Below are 16088 nucleotides of genomic sequence, written 5' to 3' on the forward strand. Positions count from 1 at the left end.
GATGTGCTACTTTGGACACTTCATGGCCTTAAGACTGTAACTGTGTAACCAAATAAACCCCCCTTTTATAAAAGCAAATCCATTTCTGGTGTTTTGCATTCTGGCAACATTAGCAAACAAGAACAGATGGTGATAAATGCAATGAAGGAAATAAGTAACTGGGAGAGGAGAGATTTTAGGAAGGGCACTCAGGAAAGACTTCTCTGAGGAGGTTACATTTGAGCTGAGAAAAGTCCCAATAACAATGAGCCAGTTCTGGGAAGAGCTAAGGAAAAGCACTCCAGGCAAAGAGAATTAATAGGTGAGAAAGGTTATAAGATGGAAAAAATTTTGTGCACTAAGATCGCAAGCATAAGAATGGCAAGTAATGAGTGTGATAGCCATGCTGCCGTTGACTCAGGTCCTGGGACACATTAGAGTCAGGGCAAACTCTATACCAGCCCTGTCTAACAGAAATATAATATGAACCACAAATGTGAGTCACATAGATAATTTTAAATTTTCTAGTAGTCACATTAAGAAAGTAAAAAGAAACAGGAGAAATTAATTACAATAATATGTTTCATTTAACTTAGTTTATCTACACATAAACAATATAAAACATTATTGAGATATTGTGGTGGTTTGAAGTGTATGTACCCCAGAGAAACATGTCTTTAAATCTAATCCATTCCTTACCCATTGTGAGTAGGGTCTTTTGATGAGGCTACTTCAGTTAAGGTGTGAGCCACCTCTTTCAGGATGGGTCTTAATCCTGTTACTGGAGTCCTTTATAAATGGAATGGAGAGAGAGACATAGAGATAGAGCGAAAGTAAGTCAGGGAGGCAAGAAGCTGAAAGCAACAAAACCTGGAAGAGAAGGGAGAGACCAGCAGACACCGCCCTGTGCCTTGCCATGTGGCAGAGGAGCAAAGGGTCACTGGCAGCCGGTCTTTTGGAAGAAAGAATCATCCTGATGATGCCTTGATGTGGACATTCTCACAGCCTCAAAACTGTAAGCTAATAAACTCCCATTTTTTAAGCCAAGGAAACTAAAGCAGATATTTTACCTTTTTCCTTCTTTCTATTTTAAGTCTTTCAAATCCTTTCTGCTTTACACTTATAGCACTTTCAGTTCAGACTAGCCCCATTTCAAGTGCTCAAGAGCCAACCTTCAGCTGGTGGCGATCACACTGGACAAAGCTGACGTACACCTTAGCACGTGTTATTCCCCATCTTGACCTCATCTAATATCCTCCCCATCCTCTACCTCCTCACTTCACCAGATAATATCTACTCAACTCTCACAAATTGGGGAGGCCTTTCTTGACCCCTGGACCAGAGAAAATCCCCTTGCTCTGGCCTCCTAAAGCACCCTGTGCTTCTATTTCATAAACCTCAGCATGCTTCCAATTATGTTTTCTTTATCCCATTACAAGCTCAGTGAGAGCAAGAACCTTATCTGCCTTGTTCCAAGCTATAACTACACAGTGCCTGGTTATATAAAAGTTACTCAAGACATATTAGATGAAATAAATTTAACTCAGCTTTCAAAGTACAATTGATTCTCATTATTTGTTGTCACTATATTCTATAAAGTCACTGTGAATACTGATTTACCAAACAGCAGGCTACTCTTCCTAGGGGAAATAGAGGGTTAGGTTCCTGTGAGCATCTGGTTGCAACATTTTTGCCACCCAATCAATAAATAACCTTGTTTTACATCCGTTTCTGTTTAAAGACACCTTATTTAATATAGACTGCTGATTCATTAATGCTGAACTCACATCCAGCAGCACTACAACCCATGCCTCAAATGAAGTTTATGTAACACACACGTTTTCTCCATGAGGCACATTGTAGCCTTCCTTCACTTAAGAATACTAGACATGCCCCACCTTGATGGTTGCTAATGTGCTCACAGACATAGGGGACTGGTGGTTTGATGGGTTGAGCCCTCTACCACAGGTTTTACCCTTGGGAAGACGGTTGCTGTAAAGGAGAGGCTAGGCCTCCCTATAATTGTGCCTAAGAGCCTCCTCCCAAATGCCTCTTTGTTGCTCAGATGTGGCCCTCTCTCTCTAGCTAAGCCAACTTGGCAAGTGAAATCACTGCTCTCCCCTCTACATGGGATCAGACACCCAGGGGAGTAAATCTCCCTGGCAACGTGAAATATGACTCCCGGGGAGGAATGTAGACCCGGCGTCGTGGGATGGAGAACATCTTCTAGACCAAAAGGGAGAAATAATAGGAAATGAAATAAGCTTCAGTGGCAGAGAGATTCCAAAAGGAGCCAAGAGGTCACTCTGGTGGGCACTCTTACGCACAATATAGACGATGCTTTTTAGGTTCTAATGAATTGGAACAGCTAGCAGTAAATACCTGAAATTATCAAACTACAACCCAGAACCCATGAATCTTGAAGACAATTGTATAAAAATGTAGCTTATGATGGGTGACAATGTGATTGGGAAAGCCTATGGACCACACTTCCCTTTGTATGGTGTATGGATGGATGAGTAGAAAAATGGGGGGGGGGGAGGCATCCAGTGTTCTTTTTTACTTTAATTGCTCTTTTTCACTTTAATTAATATTCTTGTTATTTTTGTGTATGTGGTAATGAAGGGGTCCGGGATTGATTTAGGTGATGAATGCACAACTGTGTAATGGTACGGTGAACAGTCGAATGTATGATTTGTTTTGTATGACTGCATGGTATGTGAATATATCTCAATGAACTGAATATAAAAAAAAGAATACTAGGCAGCACTTTAGCATTACAACTGAAGGCCATTTAAACAGTGAAATCACCAACAAAAAGCACAAAACTAGAAAAGTCATGGCACTAAATATGCCACAAAAGGACACCTGTTAACAGTCTGAGAGCTGAAGCAAGAACACAGAGCATCACCTTGTTTGACCTCAGCTGTGAAAGTGCATATGGGGCAACTCAACTTTTTCACCTTTCTTTGCATGTCTGCAAAAGACCATCACAAGTATTGACTTCTGGGTTACAAATAAATTTTAAGTAGATGACTTCAACTTTGAATAGATGATTTTGCAAATGCAGGATCTGTGAATAATGAGGAACAAGGGTAATTCAAAACAGTTCCTCACTGTGGGGTTCCCATTATTAAATTTGCTTAACAAATGTTGCCTAATTAATGGGCTTTTACTGTGGAGCTTGGTGCTAAGGATCAGAAGGTTAAACAGCAAAGAGCAGAAGCATAGGACCTCTTGACAGGGTTAGGAGATGTAGGACATGATGTTTTAAAGTTGGTTTTTGTTTGTTTGTTTTTATTTATTTATTGTTGCCAGAGTAATATGTTTACTTGCTACAAAATTCAAAAGAGACAGAAGTATACAGTGAGTAGTGTCTTTCATCCATCCCTATTTCTAAGCCATCCCCATAGACAAGTCGCCATTTTCCTATATACATATTTCTCCTGGTCACTCAACTTCTCATGGATAAACATCATTTAATGGACTACATTTTTCAGATTTCTCAATAATTTGAATACTAAAAGAACCAACAACCTTTCCTTAGAAGACATCCTTTGGGTTATTGTGTGCTCTCAGTCATGCTCTAGAAAATTCTTGTATTTCTGTACTTTAATTAATATGAAGAAGCCATAGAATTTGGAATAGGAATTCGTTTATTCAATTAACTATGCTACCTGGGGTCCTCTCCACTTAAACAATATTCATCACTAAATGGAATAACAAATTCCTTATGCTTATGTGTCACTGACCATAAAAGGAACACAATGGAACCAAGTAAATACTAAACACCCCAATCCATGATTTTATGAGCTAAGTCTTGAATATTACTGTACTTGTTTCAAAGATGGGACACTTCAGTACAAAATGCCTTGATAAAGGCTGAAAGATTCTAGAGCGAACATTCTAGGTCTATTGCCATTGACTTTTATTTACATACACATTCTCCTACATGGTTCCTTAGTAATCTCCTTTGCATAAGCCTTGACATAGAAATCAAGTTGCTGACCTCCTAAAACCTCCTTTCTGCATCTAAAACATTGTGGATGCTCAATAATTATCACTGCCATGTCACTCTCAAACACGGAAGAGGGCTCACCCCAAAATAAACACTGGTTTAAAACTCACACACACAAATGTGAAAGATGGAAGAGTAGGAAGCACAAGGAATCAGTCCCTCCCCAAGAACTATTCCACAGGCAGGAACAGTCTGAACTGTTTCAAAGCCCTGGAGTCCAGAAGAACACTGTACAGCACCCAGGGAAGAACAGGAGGAAAAGATTGGTAAATTACAGCAAATGCCAGCAAATTTCTCTCTCTGGGCAGCAGTTACCACCCCCCACTCCCACCCTTGCAGCAGGCAGCAGTGGGGTCCTGCCACTTGTGTAGCTTGCTGGCGCCAGAGAAGGACATAAAAATCCAATTCCCCAAGATGGGGTGGGGGTATGCACAGCAGAATCGCTGATCACTGCTTTTGATTAGCTACTTCGGTTTGCTGAGGACTCAGCTGTTAGGACAGCCTTTGTTCCAGCCCACTCTGGACAGAGACAGAAGAGGAGACTTAAACCTGGTATGCTTCTGCAGACCTGCAAAGGACAGTTCAGGGTGATCCTGGCTGTGCAGGAGCCAAGGCAGGGAAGCACAGCTTTGGGGAGCCGTGGAAAACGTTCACAATTAATTAGTGCCAATTTCTTATGGGAAACCATGGAGCAAGAAGGCAGAGGGTTGAAATACTTAAAGTGCTGAAAGAAAACAACTGCAAACTAACTTTTATATCCAGCAAGACTTACTTTCAAAAATGAGGGAGAGCTTAAAACATTCCTAGATAATCAAATGCTGAGGGAGTTTGTCACCACAAGACCTACCCTACAAGGAATGCTAAAGGGAGCTCTTCAGACTGAAAGGAAAGGACACCAGGCACTGGTTCAAAGATGCATAACTAAAGAAAGACCTTCAATAAAGGTAACCATTGGGGTAATTATAAATGCCAGTACTACAGTATTGTACTTTTTTCTGTAACTCCACTTCTTAATCCATACAGGTGCTAAATTGCAGATGCATAAAAAGTAATGGCAAATCGATGGTGTCAGACATACAATATACAAGATATAATCTGTAAAAAGTACAAAAAAATGGTGGTGGGTGGTGGGGTATGGGTACGCTTTTGAAGTTAAGTTGGTATCAAATTAAATATGATTGCTATATATTTAAGATGTTATATTTTAATCCCATGGTAACCAGAAGGAAAATATACAAAAAATACATCCAGATAGAAATGAGAAGGGACTCAAATACAGTACCATACAAAAGATATTTTGGAAGTAGGCATTGAGAGAAGAACTGAGGGACAAAAATGCTATAAAACCTGCAAAGACGGAATAGCTATACTGTAGAAGAAAGTCCTGCATTATCAATAGAGACTCTGAATGTAAGATTAAACTCTCCAGTTGTGGTGGCTTGAAGCTGTATGTACCCCAGAAAAGCATGTCCTTAAATCTAATCCATTCCCTGGATATAAACTCATTTTAAGTAGGATTTTTTAATGAGGCTACTTCAGTTAAGGTGTGACCCACCTCATTCAGGATGGGACTTAATGCTCCTACTGGAGTTCTTCATAAAAAGAATGAATACAGAGTTAGAGACAAAAAAGAAAAGCTATGGAAGTAAGAAGCTGAAAGCAACAAAACCTGGAAGAGAAGGGAGAGAAGAGCAGATGCCGCCACCTGCCTTGCCATGTGGCAAAGGAGCCAAGGACCACTGGCAGCCTGTCTTCAGGAAGAAAGCATCATCCTGATGATGCTTTGATTTGGCCACTCTCACGGCATTAAACTGTAAGCTAATAAATTCCCATTTTTCAAAGTCAACCCATTTCATGGTATCTGCTTTGAACAGCCTAGGAAACTAAAGCACCAATCAAAAGACAGAGATCGGAGAATAGATTTTTTTTAAAAAAAGTATGACTCAACTATATGCTGCTCACAAGAGACTCACCTGAAATTCAAAGACATAAATAGTGGAAAAAATATACCATGCAAGTAATAACCAAAAGAGAGCTGGGATAGCTGTACTAATATGACACACTTTAGGTCAAAAACAGTTATGAGGAACAAAATGGTTATGATATACTGATAAATGAGTCAATTTAACAAGAAAATGTAAAAAAATATATGCACCTAACAGCAGAGCTGCAAAATACATGAAGCAAATACTGACAGATTTCAAGGGAGAAACAGACAGTTCTACATTCATAATAGAAGCTTAAATACAATAATTATTCAAGACAAAGAAATAAAGTGCATCTAAGTCAGACAGGAAGAAGGAAAACATTCCCTATTTGTGGATGACATGAGCCTATATAAGGAAAATCCTGAAAAATCCATCACAAAGGCACTGGCATTAATAAATGAATTCATCGAAGTGGCAGGGTACTAGAAAAAGACCCCCAATCAGTAGTGTTTCCACACATAAACACTTAATAATCAGAACAAATCAAGAAAAAATTCTATTCACAATAGCAACTAAAAGAATCAAATATTTAGGAATAAATCTAATCAAGGGTGTAAAGGACTTGTACACAGAAAACTACAAAACACAGCTAAAAGAAATCAAAAAAGACCTAAATAAATGGAAGGACATCCCATGTTTAAGGATTAGAAGACTAAATAGTGTTAAGATGTCAATACTACTCAAAGCAATTTACAGATTCAATGCAATCCCAATCACAATTCAAACAACTTTCTTTGCAGAAATGGAAAAGCCAATCATCAAATTTATATGGAAGGGTAAGGGGCCCTGAATCTTTAAAGCCATCTTGAAAAAGAAGAAAGATCAGGACACACACTTCCTGATCTTAAAAACTTAATACAAATTCACAGAAATCAAAGCAGCGTGGTTCTGGCATTAGGACATACAATTAGACCAATGGAACTTAATTAAATTGAGACCTCAGAAATCACCCCTTGCATTTATGGCCACCTGATTTTTGACAAAGGAGCAAAGACCACTCAATTGCGAAAGAACAGTCTCTTCAACAACTCGTGCTGGGAAAACTGGATCTCCATTTGAAAAAAAAAAAAAAAAAGAATTAGGACCTCTATCCTCAAACCTTGTAAAAAATCAACTGAAAATGGATTAAAAGTCCTAAATATAAGAGCCAGAACTATCAAACTCCTAGAAGAAAATGTAGGGAAGCATCTTCAGGACCTTGTGTTAGGCCATAGTTTCTTAGACTTTACACCCAAGGCAAAAGCAACAAAAGAATATACAGATAAATGGAATCTCACCAAAATTAAAAACTTTTGTTCCACAAAGGACTTTATCATGAATGTAAAATGACAACCTACACAGTGGGAAAAAATATTTGGATACCAATTATCCAATAAAGGTTTACTGTCCAAGATATATAAAGAAATCCTTCAAATTAACAACAAAAAGTTGAATAATCCAATTTAAAAATTGGCAAAAGACATGAAGAGACATCTCTCCAAAGAAGACATACAAATGGCCAGAAAGTACATGAAAAGATGCTCTGCATCATTAGCCATTAGGGAAATGCAAGTGAAAACCACAATGAGGTATCATTTCACACCCATTAGAATAGCTACTATTAATAAAACAAAAAATAACAGGTGTTGGAGAGGATGTGGAGAAATAGGAACACCCATTCATTGCTGAAGGGAATGTAAAATGGTGCTAGCGCTGTGGAACAGTTTAGCGGTTCCTTAAAAAGTGAAGCACAGAACTACCATATGATCTGGCAATCCCACTACTAGGTATGTACTTAAAACAACTGAAAGCAGGAACTCAGACAGATATTTGCACACCAATATTCCTAGCAGTTTTATTCACACTTGCCAAAAGATGGAAGCAACTCAAGTATCCATCAACCAATGAATGGATAAGCAAAATGTGGTATATACACACAATGGATATTATTCAGCCCTAAAAGGGAATAATTTTTCATACATGCAACAACATGAATGAACCTTCAAGACATCATGTTGAGTGAAACAAGCCAAACACAAAAGGACAAATATTTTATGGTCTTACTGATATGAAATTAGATTAAGCCAAGTCACAGAGTCAGAATCTAGAATACAGGTTACCAGGGGATTGGGGGAGGGTGGGGTTTAAAATGTACAAGGTTTCTATTTGGGTTGATGGAAAAGTTCTGGTAATGGATGGTGGTGATGGTAGCACAACATTGTGAACATAAGTAATAGCACTGAATTATATATTTGAATGTGGTGAAAAGAGGAAATTTCAAGTTGTATATATGCTACTAGAATAAAAGAAGTTGTTTTTTTTTTTTAAATCCATGGAACTGCACAACACAGTAAATCCTAAGTTAAACCATGTAATAGTACAATTCTAAAAACATGCTTTTTTTCAATTGTAACAAATGTATCACACCAATGCAAAGTGTTCCTATTAGGGTGGTACATGCTAACCCTGTATTTGATACTTGATTTTTCCTTAAACCCACAGCTTCTCTAATTAAAAAACAAAACAACTACAAGAACAACAACAACAAAAAAATCAAAACATACACACATATACACACTGAGTCAGCAAAGGAATAAAATATATATCCATAAAACTCAAACTCACCGTTCCAGTTTGCTAATACTGCCGTTATGCAAAATACCAGAAATGGATTGGCTTTTATGAAGGGGGTTTATTTGGTTACACAGTTACAGTCTTAAGGCCTTAAAGTGTTCGACAATAGGGTACCTTCACCAAAGGATGGTCGATGGCATCCTAAAATCTCTTTTAAGCTGGGAAGGCATGTGGTTGGCATCTGCTCATCCTGGGTTGTGTTCCAGCTCTTCTCTCAGTTCCTGTGCATTCTTCAAAATGTTGCTCTTGGGGCGTGTGTCCTCTCTCAGCTTCTCTGGAGCAAAAGTCTGCTTTCAAAGGCCATCTCCAAAACGTCTCTGTAAGCTGCAGCTTCTCTGAAGTCCTTCTGTTTCTGAGTTTTACAGGGCTCCAGTAAATAAATCAAGACCCAAGCTCAATGGGCGGGGCCACACATCCATGGAAACAATCCCATCAACAGGTCATGCCCTAGTCACATCTCCATGGAAACAATCAAAAGGTTCCTACCTAATCAACTAATACATCTGCCCCTACAAGAGTGCATCAAAGAACATGGAGTTTTGGGAGACATAAAACATCCAAACCAGCATACACTCACTCTCCTCTTTACTAAAAGTAATCTGGAAACTAACTTAATATATGGTATAGTGCTTTGTTTTCCAAACTCGCATAAGGCGTTGACTTCCTCTTTCAAAGAAACACATTCTCATGGACCCCTAGTATCACCGTAAATTATTTTTATTATAACGCCATTTTAATATTTTACAAAACTGTATATCAAGTACTTTTACTTAAAGATCTTACACAAAATAAAATTAATGCAAAGTTGCAGATCAACAAACATAGAGAACCCCTAAAAGTCTAATTAACAATTCTAATTTAACAGAACGAATGCAAAAAAGCCACACTGCACTCTGAATGCGGGGCTGCTGCCGGTGTGCAGGTCCTCTGGAGTTCAGCTTGTCTACCACACAGTGGGCAGTGACTCAAGGCTTCCATGGCCTGTCTCTACTAAAATTACGCAGAACCTTCATTTGTACATCCTGTGATGAAGTCATGTGGCCTTCACTTGTCGAGAACACAACATTCACGTAGTAACTGCCTGTGTATTCTTTCTTTTTTTTTTAATCATTTGCCTATGACAATTAAAGTGGCGCTCCCTGAAACAACGTAATCTTAAACACAGACAAACGTGCAGGCCCTGAAAGCAGCTCTCTATTAAAAGTGAATCATCCCAATGAAGGTGTCAGGGATTGATTTAGGTGATGAATGTACAACTATGTAATGGTACTGTAAACAATCGAAAGTACAATTTGTTTTGTATGACTGCGTGGTATGTGAATATATCTCAATAAAATGATGATTAAAAAAAAAAAAAAAAAAGTGAATCATCCCAATGAACCCAAAGAGGTTTACATTCATTTATTATTACCATCAAAATGAAAACATAAAATTAAATTCTCATAGAGAACTTGAGGCCCCTTGAGAAGATGCTGCAGACTTTCAAGGATCTTCAGGCCACAATTTGAGAAATATGAATGAAGAAAGAAAGGTCCTTGACAGAGAATCAAAAACCTAGATAAACACCCCAGCCCTGACATTTACAGCAGGCTCAGGATGTTTATCACTAAGTTAGTATTTAGTTTTCTAGAGCTGCCATGACAGAGTAATAAAACCTGGATGGCTTAACCCCCAGCAATTTATTGTCTCAAGGTTTCAGAGGCCAGAACATCAAAATCAAGGGGCCGTCAGGGCAAGCTCCCTCTGAAATGGATAGGAGAGAATCTGCCCCATGTTTCTCTCCTGACTCCTGGTGGTGCCTGCAGCAATCCATAGCACCGTCTGCCTCGGTCGTCCCATGGTATTTTTCCATACATCTGTCTGTCTGTCTGTGTCCAAAAGTTCTTCTTAAAAGGACACCAGAAAGGTGGTGGTGTGAGGCTCCCCGGCATTTGAGACTTGGAGGGACAACATTTGGTCTCACCTCTTTTGTGCCACTTCTCGAAAAGGAGGAAAGAACAAGGAGAGAAAAAAAATCTTGTCCATGAAATTTGTGGTTTTTTAGGCAACAGTCAATCTTAGATTGAGAGGCTGTCTAATGAAACATCAAATTATTTAAAGGTCACCAATTTTAGCATAGTTCCAAGAAAATAGGCAAGCCATATGAGTGGTCTGGAATTGAACCTGCAGTATCTCCAACCTGCTATGGAATGATTCAATTCCTGGTCACAAGAACAATCAAGTTTAGAGTGGCCTTGTAGAAAGAAAAGAACACTGAATTGAGAGGACTATAATAACGCAACAGGAGAAGACGGCATAAGCCAAATCTGCAAATAAACTCACTACCCTCCCCGCTACATGGGACATGACTCCAGGGGATGAACCTGGACCCAGCATCAAGGGTTTGAGAAAGCCTTCTTGACCAAAAGAGGGAAGAAAAATGAAACAAAATAAAGTTTCAGTGGCTAAGAGATTTCAAATAGAGTCAAGAGATCATTCTGGAAGTTGTTCTTATGCATTATATGGATATTCCTTTTTAGTTTCTAGTGTTAGAATAGCTAGAAGGAAATACCTGAATATGTTGAACTGTAATCCAGTAGACTTGATTCTTAATGATGACTGTATAATTATATAGATTTTATTGTGTGATAATGTGATTGTGAAAACCTTGTGACTGACACTCCCTTTATCCAATGTATGGGCAGATGAGTAATAAAGACAAAAAAATAAATAAATAATGGGGGGCGTGGATAAGGGGTATGGGATGTTTTGGGTGCTCTTTTTTATTTTTATTTTTTCTTTATTTTGGAGTTATGAAAGTGTTCTAAAATGGATTGTGGTGATGAATGCACAACTATATGATGATACTGTTAGCCACAGATTGTATACTTTGGATGGATTAGATGGTATGTGAATATAGCTCAATAAAATTGCATTTAAAAAAAAAAGGATACCAGGACACCAGTCACACTGTATTAAGGGCACACCCTAATCCAGCATCATCTCATTTTAACTTGCCCTATTCTAACCATAATGACCCTATTTTCAAATAACATCACTTTCTGAAGTACTGGGGATTTGAACTTCAACATAGCTTTTAGGGAGTGGGACACAATGAAATACATAACAATTTGTTAGAAAGATTAAATAAAATCATAGAGAAAACATTATTTGTGAAATTATCTTTATGGCATGTCAAAAGATGCCCTAACCAGGCTTCCTAGAAAACAAAGTATGAGATAAGTGATGGGCTAACATTTAATGGGGAACTCAGTCACAGAGAAGGGGGAGTGAAGAAAAGGGACATGGTCTGTTGTTCAGTAATCATTATAAACAGAGATATTCCAACCTTCCTTTGTCCCTTTCTGGATGCTCAAGTTATTAATACAATTAGAAAAATAGTAGTCTACGATGTTGCATTTAAATTATATACTGAGTTACACTGTTTTAAAAGAAAGCCAAACCCTCTCCCCAAATTCTTCCCATAAATAGAAAATGTAAAACCTTCTATTCTTAAAGGCCGTTTTTTAACAGTGGTTTTAGTATAGCTCTATGCCCCAATTATGGTCACGAGTAAATGAAAGTATATTTGCTGAAACCGGGTTCCTGATCTGAAATGCAAAACTTGAGAAATGAAAACATGATTGCAAATATGTAAGCACCATGTCTTAAACAAATGGCCCTAATCAAAGCAAAATCTTATATAAATGAATAAATAAATAAATCTGATTTTGTAATAAGCTGAAAAGAAGTAAAATATATAACATGGCTAACTGCTCTTGGTTCATCATGAATGTTAATATTATTTAACCTGTAAAAGATAAATAGAAAAAAAAAAAAAGATAGAGGGAAAAGTATCAATAAGCCGGCTCTATGTCCCATCATTCTTTTTACTACCCATTTGGAATTTTCACCTTCATTAGAGTGCAGGTCAGTCATTCTCAACATATTTTGTCCTCTTTGACATTTCAAATTAAACAATCAAACAAATAAACAAACCCTATATATGCAAATCTGGATTATTTTTTTTTTCCCAAATTTTTACTGTGGCAACATATTGACAACTCAAAGTTTCCATCTTGTGTTCTCATGTGTGCAATCAGTAATATTAATTATATTCACAATATTATGTTACGAATACCACCATTGTTAACCAAAATTTTTATTACCACAAACAGAATTTCTGTATCCATCAAGCAATAACCCACCATTCCCACCCCCCACCCACCCCCAGCTGCTAGTAAACTTCAGTTCACTCTCTGTCTCTATGCATTTGCTTATTGTAATTATTTCATCTAAGTGAGACCATACAATATCTATTTTTTTGTGTGTCTGGTCTGGCTTATTTCACTAAACATGATGTCTTCATGTCAAATATATCAGAACTTCATTTCTTTTTGTGGCTGAATAATATTCCATTGTATGTATACACCACACTTTGCTCATCCATCCACCTCTTGTGCTCACTTGGGTTGTTCCCACCTTTTAGCTACTCTGAATAAAGCTGCTATGGATATTGGCATACGGATTAGGTTTTAAATTTCTGACTTTTGGATCAAGACTCTGGTTGCCAAGATGGCCAAAATCAGGTAAGAAACATTTTTCAGGTCTATGTGCAAGTATATCTCATATTTTTGGTGGCTATCAGCTATTTTGCTTGCCTGGAATCCGTCCCTCCTTCTGGGAAAGAAACCCCTTCTTGGAGCTGCTCCCTCGCATACTCCACTCATGTGGTTGAAGTGTGGAGGGCTCACCCGCTGTATGACCTTGTCCCACGGACAACCACTGACTGGTCTGGGGTGGAGGCCCTGCCTAAAGCCAGCACAATCAGGGCAGCCTCCAATATATATATTATGTTTATATATTTTCTGATTTAAGGCTTTTTTTTAAATTCATTTTTATTGAGATATATTCACATACCATGCAGTCATACAAAGCGTACATTCAATTGTACCATTATAGAGTTGTGCATTCATCACCAAAATTAATTTTTGAAGAATTTCATTACCACACACACAAAAACAATAAGAATAAAAATTAAAGTAAAAAAGAACACTGGGTGCCTTCCTCCCCCCCCCCCCCCCCATTTTTCTACTTATCCATCCATACACCGGACAAAGGGGAGTGTGGTCCATATGGCTTTCCCAATCACGCTGTCACCCCTCATAAGCTACATTTTTATACAATCATCTTTAAGATTCATGGGTTCTGGGTTGTAGTTTGATAGTTTCAGGTATTTATTGCTAGCTATTCCAATTCATTAGAACCTAAAAAGGGTTGTCTATATTGTACGTAAGAGTGCCCACCAGAGTGACCTCTTGGCTCCTTTTGGAATCTCTCTGCCACTGAAGCCTATTTCATTTCCTTTCACATCCCCCTTTTGGTCAAGAAGATGTTCTCCATCCCATGATGCTGGGTCTAGATTCCTCCCTGGGAGTCATATCCCACATTGCCAGGGAGATTTACTCCCCAGGGTGTCAGATCCCACGTAGCGGGGAGGGCAGTGATTTCACCTGCCAAGTTGGCTTAGCTAGAGAGAGAGGGCCACATCTCAGCAACAAAGAGGCATTCGGGACCCAAACTTTTTTCTAGCTGGAATTAAGACACAGAGTCAGTCTTCCTTTGGTGTTTTAACTTACTGCACTGAAACTCAAGATCTACAACAAGAGAGAATCTCTTGGAGAAACCAGGAGGGTCAGCAATGGAGATTCAGAGAGGAGAATCCTGGAAGCACTTGGGACCCTGCTTCTCATTTTGTTTTTTAATTTCTGGCTGTTTCCTTGCCTTTCCCACAGACTGACTTCTGGCCTCTCTCTCAATTGTTTGACATATCCCAGTGTCCTCTCAATAAACTCCTAGCTTTTTCCTAAATGAATTCAATTTGGGTTTCGAGAATCCTGAGTAAAACAATACATTGTTATCTTCTCTACTCAAAGGATGAACATGAAAATGGATACTAGCTAAAAGACTATGGGGTGATCCCCAGCTACAACTTCATTTGAGTTAACCTTGATAGATGGCTTACCACAAAGTGTAGCCTCGAGGGTTTGGCTGATATCAAAGTGAAAAAAAGAAAAAAAAAATCTCAGTTTCCACACTGTTGCTCCACAGCAACGAAAGGGCAATCGCTATGGGAGATGGTGTGAAACAGTGAGGATTTACAAAGAGCTCTTCTTTGTTTCACTCTTTCATTATTATCATATTTTTAAAAATCCTTTGCTTGTAAACCATTTGCTCCACAGGCAGTGCAGCTGGGAAGCCATGGGTGGTCTTAACTTCACCAGGATGGCTGGAAATGACTTGCCTCCTGGTCGCTGCCCCTAACTAAATAGGGTCCAAGGCTAGGAGAAATCAAAGGAGCTATTTTTACAAAGCAGGTTTTGTGGGGATTTTTGCATGCTGTGCAAGGACATTACAGGACTGTCTGGCTGGAAGCTGGGACGTCTGAATCAACTGTAGCAGGAAGAAAATGGCCATTGAAGATCCGTGTGCTTAGCTTGCAACTTTTCCTGCCCTGTTTTCTCTGCTGACACCACCAAACCCACCTCCAAATGAGAGTAGAGACATCAGCCCCCATCTGGCTTAGAAGGGCCTTTGAATCTCTCCTTGTAGAATGAGTTTAGGAAGCAGAAAGTTTTTGTTTGGTTGGTTGGTTGTGTTTTCTTGAAGGAAACATCAACACATCACAGCACCACCATCAACATCCCCACCAAGTGGGTGACTGGGGATAAGAGTGATGGACAGTACCACCCATGGTGTGTGAAGGCAAATTAAGACTTCATCAGCCCAGCAACTCCCCTGCACAGTCTCCCAACCTGACCACTAATCACACAGAGGCAACTCCACACAGAATGACTCCGGTCCATCTGGGGGAGGAGCTGGGGTTGGGCAGGACAGGCACGGCTCTACCAGCTGCTGTTGTTTGTGGAGCAAACTATTCTTTGAAAAATAGAAAATCTGAAATCTTCACCCCCTCCCTGACCACACCACACCACACCACACACACACACACACATGCATGTGCACACAGTCTCCTACACAATAGGCCTTCCCCCACTATTTGACATCTAAGGAGGGGAGTAAAAGCATTGCGTTAAGGGATTGTGGCCTCTTCTTTCTTTTTTCTCATGAGCATTAGCTTTAGTCTGAACACTAGTCTGCTGTTAGCCAAAAGAAATCTAGAAGGCTTGATTTTTAGCTATTATGTGTGTGTGGCCCTTAACAAATGCACATTAAGAATCACAGAAAGAAATGCCTAGTAACAAACCCCTTTACAAAGCCCCTTTTGCTCTTCTGTATCAGTAGAAAGGATCCTGCCCACACAGAGAGAGTAGCTTCATTTGGGGTTACAAGTTAGGCTAATTTTTCAATGTGACATTGAGTTAGTTGAGTGAGGATGGGTTTTTTTTTTTCCCTTAAGCATTATAAAAACTCTTGCTGAACATGAAAATCAGTGAAAGTGTTTTATAACCTCAACTGTATTCAGATCTCCTGTTTATTTCTTAATCAAA

The 16088-nt window shown here is 38.9% G+C and overlaps 1 protein-coding gene across 1 annotated transcript in view; it reads right to left on the minus strand.

Moving 5' to 3' along the window:
- Positions 1-16088, minus strand: part of LOC119505660 (spermatogenesis-associated protein 31D3-like) — a 201772-nt gene that overhangs the window by 127393 nt on the left and 58291 nt on the right. The gene's annotated exons all lie outside the window — the stretch shown is intronic.

The sequence above is a fragment of the Choloepus didactylus genome, chromosome 10 (genome assembly GCF_015220235.1).
Source record: "Choloepus didactylus isolate mChoDid1 chromosome 10, mChoDid1.pri, whole genome shotgun sequence".
In the NCBI taxonomy this organism is placed as follows: Eukaryota; Metazoa; Chordata; class Mammalia; order Pilosa; family Megalonychidae; genus Choloepus; species Choloepus didactylus.